Raw genomic sequence first — 5,505 nt, 5'->3', positions numbered from 1 at the left:
TATCTGGTTGTTAAATGTATGTATTTTGTATATTTTTATATTATAATGCAAAATTGTAACTTTTGGGCAGATTATTTCTGTTTTATTTTAATTGTTTTGTATGAATGCAGATTTTATTTTATTATTATTTGTGAACTTTGGTTGGTTTTAACCCATTCCTGTGAGTTCGCGCCAAGCTGCGCTGGGGAAAGGTGTGTGTGGGAAAGCCAGAGCCAGGAGCTGCTGCTGAACATGTTTTTGTTTTAAACAGGAATGAGAGATATTTCAAAATGTTATCTGGTTGTTAAATGTATGTATTTTGTACATTTTTATATTACTATGTAAAATTGTAACCTTTGGGCAGATTATTTATGTTTCGGTTTTATTTTAGTTGTTTTGAATGAATGCAGATTTTATTTTATTATTTGTGAACTTTAGATGATTTTAACCCATTCCTGTGAGTTCGCGCTGGGGAGAGGTGTGAGTGGGAAAGCCAGAGCCAGGAGCTGCTGCTGAACATGTTTTTTGTTTTAAACAGGAATAAATCAATGCAAATCCTGGTTCCTTGACGTGATTCATTCTACAACTGTTACACAGGCAGTCATGTTCAAATTGACTTCTGATTTCCCTGTCAGCAGGTGAGTCAAGCTGTGACTAACCAGTGAGTCTAAATCTCTATTTAGAGACCAACAGGCATGATATCTATTCCTTCTATTCTCTGTTTCCTGAGCGACACAATCCACACTTTTTTTTTCAGGTGGTGGTGCTTTCTGCTCCCCAAACCAAATCCTGACATAAACCTGGAAGCCTTAAAGACACAAGGGCCAAATGTCTGGGAGCTATCTAGTCCCCACGGCACCCAGCCTGAGAAATTGGTGCCAAGGGACGGCTTCGCCTGGACCAATTGTCTCCCCAATCCTTGGATTCCCAGGCTCAGTTGAAGCATAGTAAGTCTGAATATTTAATAGCAGTATATCGTCAAAGTTCATGTGACTTGCTCAATTACACTTGCCACATGAAGAGAGGGTATGATTTATTAGTAATCCCTACTAAAAATTCCTAAAACATTGTGGAGCTGCAAAAATCAGTTTGGAAATGTAAGGGGAAAAGCAATTCCCTGTTTTCACTGCAGCATTAAAACGATCATCAAATACTGAAGAGTTTGGTGCCAGGAAAGTAATCAGAATCAGACAAAGCAGTTCATTTTAGATTTACCTAAAGATGCCTTTTACAAGCAATATGCCTTAGCATTTATGGAAAAAAAACAAACATTATTTTGGTCAAAATGTGAAAAAACGTTGGGGATTTTATGAAACGGTTATTCCTGTCACAACTGTAAAATGTGTGTCGCCTTTGATTTGCTGTGTTTTTTAATAGCAGCTATGTAGTTAACTGGAGAGGTATTCAGTGTTCCACTGCATTTTGACCGGCTGCATCACTACTTATATGTATTTGAATCTTAGTTCAAATAATGTTTTGCGCTTAGCATGAAGCTAGCAAGCATTAGTAGGAATAAGAAGAGTGTTTTCAAATTCTGCTCTTTTGAGAGGCACAGCAGTCAACTTTAGAATACATAAGAGGTCTAGTTCTGTAATGAAAGTTGGGCATTTTGTCATGAAAAGTGTGACAGCTCGTCCTCTGAAGCCGTGTTGTCATGTTTGCTTGTTTCTAATGCCGAGTCCACGGCGGGGAGCGAGGCCAACCGCTCAGACATGATGTGGAATTAAGCAGCTTAACCACACCAGGCCAGCCAATCAGAGAGAGCCTAATGGGAATACATGGACCTGAGCATTTAGCTGTCAAAGGGCCTTCAGCAGGAGATGGAGAGGTGACCGCACTGTGGTGCTGCAGCCTATGATTACGCTCCGCCGGCAGAGGAAAATCAAAGCCCTGATTACACTCTGCAGCTCACTGGGCCTTGCCTCACAGACTGCGCGGTCAGCGTTGACTGACACTCAAACGGCAACAGATAGAATTTGCACGTTGTGCTTTTTTATGTAAAGCTGATCCACAAAAATGATAGTCGAGGCTTACATTTCACTGTGGGAATCACTCGAAATGCTGACGTAAGACGGGACGACCTCCTACTTTGCTGTATACAAGCTTCTTCCAGCCTTCTCTGAACCATAGAGGACATTTTAAGAGATATTAAAATTATCTTCACACTGGTCACTGCCTGTGCATTGGTGAAGACACTGATTACAGTGTTGCTTAGTGCTGGACTGGTCTCCTAACCACATGTTTTCAGTAGCTGCCAAAATGCAGACAGTAAGGGTGAGAGCTTTTTTTTTTTTTTTTTTTTTTTTTCCAGCGAGGATGGTTGTCACATTAATATTTACAATTTCCAACTGTTCAATCCAACTGTTTGTGCAGAACAAGTCGTACCAGCTAAGACGTGGATGGGTACCAGAACATGAGGTACTATTAACAAACCAAAATTGGACTGACAATAAGTACAATCAACCGTGCTGTCAACTGGAGAAAGTAGTCTTTGATCAACTTTAAACATCACCAGTAGCACATGAGTAATTTCTAGCAAGGTTTTAAATCAGGTCACTACCACGAAACAGCACTTTTAGAGCTTGCTAACATTTGGTTCACACGGCAAGATTTTTAAAATTGTTGGCCAATTTTCAAAACCTGGGAGACCACACAGACGGCAATTAAAAATATCCACAGCACCACAGCTTTGGTCATACAACAGGTTTAGTAGTATGAAGCGATTTCATTGACCAAAATTCAGATGTCAGATGGGAAATCTCACAAATCCTCTCGAGACTAAATGTGACTTCAGCTTAAACCAACACGGCCGACTCAGTTGACACAATTGTGAACTATATGTAGTTGGCTACATGTCACATCCAACAGGCTGCATTCTCTGTTGTCCTCGGGGAACACCACACTCTGAGATATCGGGCCAAGACGATCCAACATGTTGAATTTACCAGATTTATTTTGGAGCGGTCTGGACGTCGACTGAGCGGACCACATTGCTTTTAACAAACCACACACTGCAGAAATATCTAAGAATGTCTTTAGAGTCATCCTGATTAGAGTCTCCGGTCAGAAGAGGAAACAAATTGGCACATCTTGTGAAGTAGACAAGATTTTTTTTTTTAAATTTACCTACTAATTCTGAGAACTTTAATTGGATTAATCACGAATCCGTTAATCCACTCAAAGTTGTTGTAATTCTCTTATTATTGATCATATTATCTTGGTCCAATAAGAGGAATGGTCTGCAGACCCCCTCACTCACCTGTGAGGTTCTTCGAGGCCCAGTTATGGGTCTTGTGCAATTTCTTTTTCTTCTGCCATATGGAAGTACATTTTCCTTTCCTTTCACACTGTGTCCTGGACTGTCAGGATGTTTAGTGTTTCACTGAGCTGGGCTTTTACATTCCTTCTTATTCTGCCATGTTGAAACATATGCTTAACATGGAGCTAAACATTCATGGAGTACTGTTGAATCCAGAAGTTTATATCCACCAAATAATACGACACTTAATCAGGGCCACCGTCTTGTTTTAGGCCATTAGAATTATTAAAATTTGCCAAATGCCACAATAATGAGAGAATCTGGAAAAAAGTAATTTAATAATGTGTTCAAATTTAGAAGCTTACCTAGATTTCCTCTGTATTTGGTAGCATTGTACATCCGATTCTTGGGGATCAGCACCTCTCCAGCCGTGGACCTCACCATACGTTACGTCAGTTAAACCCCAAATTATTAACACGCCCATCAGATTGGAACATGCAAAAAGCTGATCAGCAAATATAATATTATTTTAATGACTTTTGATTTTGATTTTCCATTGATTATTGAATTGGTTATATTCACAGCTAACCGGCTTTGGCCGGGACAACACAGTCCTCAACATTTATGATTAGTTGAAGTACAACTGGGCGTTCAAGAGAAAGATGCTAAAATAAAGCAAACTGCTATGTAAATGCACAGTATAAGAAAACTTTTTAAACAATGAACCATCCAAAAAAAAGAGAAAAAGTCTTACCTGACTTTTAAAAAAGCCCCTGCCTTCTGACAAATGCTGCCACTGTTTCTTAGACCTAATCTATCTTGACCCGCACACAGCTGGCTAGCAGCCCGTCACTACCAACCTTTAACCCCTCACCCAACATGGCTGCCATTTTTCAACAATTATCAGCAATTGGTCAGTTATTTTCTTAGGCCACTGAAATTACCAAGCTGTCAAAGTAAGCAGGCAATAAAATGTAAATGCTTCCATTTGCAGATCTGAGTGCAGAGAGGTGTGTGTCCTTCATCATGTGGGCTAACAGCCTCACACGTGTAACATGGATATTTTACACTTAAAAAAGGTCCTGAGTTATAGTAAATTTGAAGAATTTATACTCCAATAATGTACTGTATAAAAATACATTTCTGTTTAAAATGCAAACCTTCTGCATAAGTAAGAGGGTATGTTCTCTCTCTCTCTCTCAAAGTATATATTTCTGTTTAGTATGTTTTGAATTTAATACTTCTGCCCATTTAAACTCGTCCATCATAAGTTCCAGATTCACAAAAAGCAGATCTCCTCAAAACCAGAATGCTTTAGTGGGGCTATTAACTTAGAATTCCTGCTAAGGAAAAAGTGAGATGGACAGAATGCTACGCTGTACAATAGACACTACCCTAGTGGGAATGTGGTGACTAGCATTTGACAGCTGCGATTGCTAGATTGGTGAAACAACAGGACTTACAGGAAGTTGTTGACCGTCGTCCAGAGCCAGATGACTGACTGCCGTGTGCGAGGGACTGCCAGGGGTTAATGTTGAGCTTGGGAGTGTCTCAGGCCTAAAACAAGGCAATGCAAATTCTCACTACTTTTTTTCCTCACAAGTTTCCTACAAACCTTCCATTTTAAAGTCCCATACTGCTAAACACTACAACTTCTAGATTTTTTTTCTAGCAAGTGTTAGAACATTCTAGACACTTCTCCTAAATGAGGCAGTATTTTGTTACCTTCAGTTGTTATAAAAATTCTGTATATATTAATTTGAGTTTGTAGTTTAACACCTTGAAATTGGGCCTCTGTCTCTTTAAGAAACTCCCAGTCTTTCTGAAACTCCATCTTCAGAAACTCATCACAACATGGCTCCACTATTAACTTTTTAACATTTTTACCAGAGTTGCAATGAGAAGCAATTCCTATAATGAGCTCAGCTGATGCACAGTTCCTTCAGGTGTTTGCTAATTGCTACTGGCTAGTCTGAAGGAGCTAAGTGGGAGAGGACTGCTTCAGAAGCTGTGGAAGCTTGAAACTGCAACCCAGAGGAAGCACTTAGTATTTGAAGGCGTCACTACGTCCACTCAAGTGTTTTGCACAGCTAAGTGGTTACCATGGGAGATTAAAGGATTTCTCAAACATGAATGAAATAATTAAGGCAAAATTCCAGGTATGTTATTAATGAGGAAATAACATTGAAACATAAAGCAAAAAAAAAAAAAAAAAAAAAAAAAAAAATTTTTTTTCCGGTTTTTTTTAAAAATTTTGGGTTTTTTTA

At 39.1% G+C, this 5,505-nt stretch overlaps 1 long non-coding RNA gene across 1 annotated transcript in view; it reads left to right on the top strand.

Moving 5' to 3' along the window:
* Window positions 1-333: 333 nt before the first annotated feature.
* Window positions 334-5,505, top strand: part of LOC106955074 (uncharacterized) — a 12,507-nt gene continuing 7,335 nt past the window's right edge. Inside the window, exons 1-2 of the long non-coding RNA XR_001426497.1 lie at window positions 334-617; window positions 737-926. This is a non-coding gene — a long non-coding RNA (uncharacterized LOC106955074). The remainder of the gene's footprint in view (window positions 618-736; window positions 927-5,505) is intronic.

The sequence above is a fragment of the Poecilia latipinna genome, unplaced genomic scaffold (genome assembly GCF_001443285.1).
Source record: "Poecilia latipinna isolate Pla-1442-1.1 unplaced genomic scaffold, P_latipinna-1.0 Scaffold702, whole genome shotgun sequence".
Classification (NCBI taxonomy): domain Eukaryota; kingdom Metazoa; phylum Chordata; class Actinopteri; order Cyprinodontiformes; family Poeciliidae; genus Poecilia; species Poecilia latipinna.
This window is presented reverse-complemented; position numbering and strand designations above follow the sequence as displayed.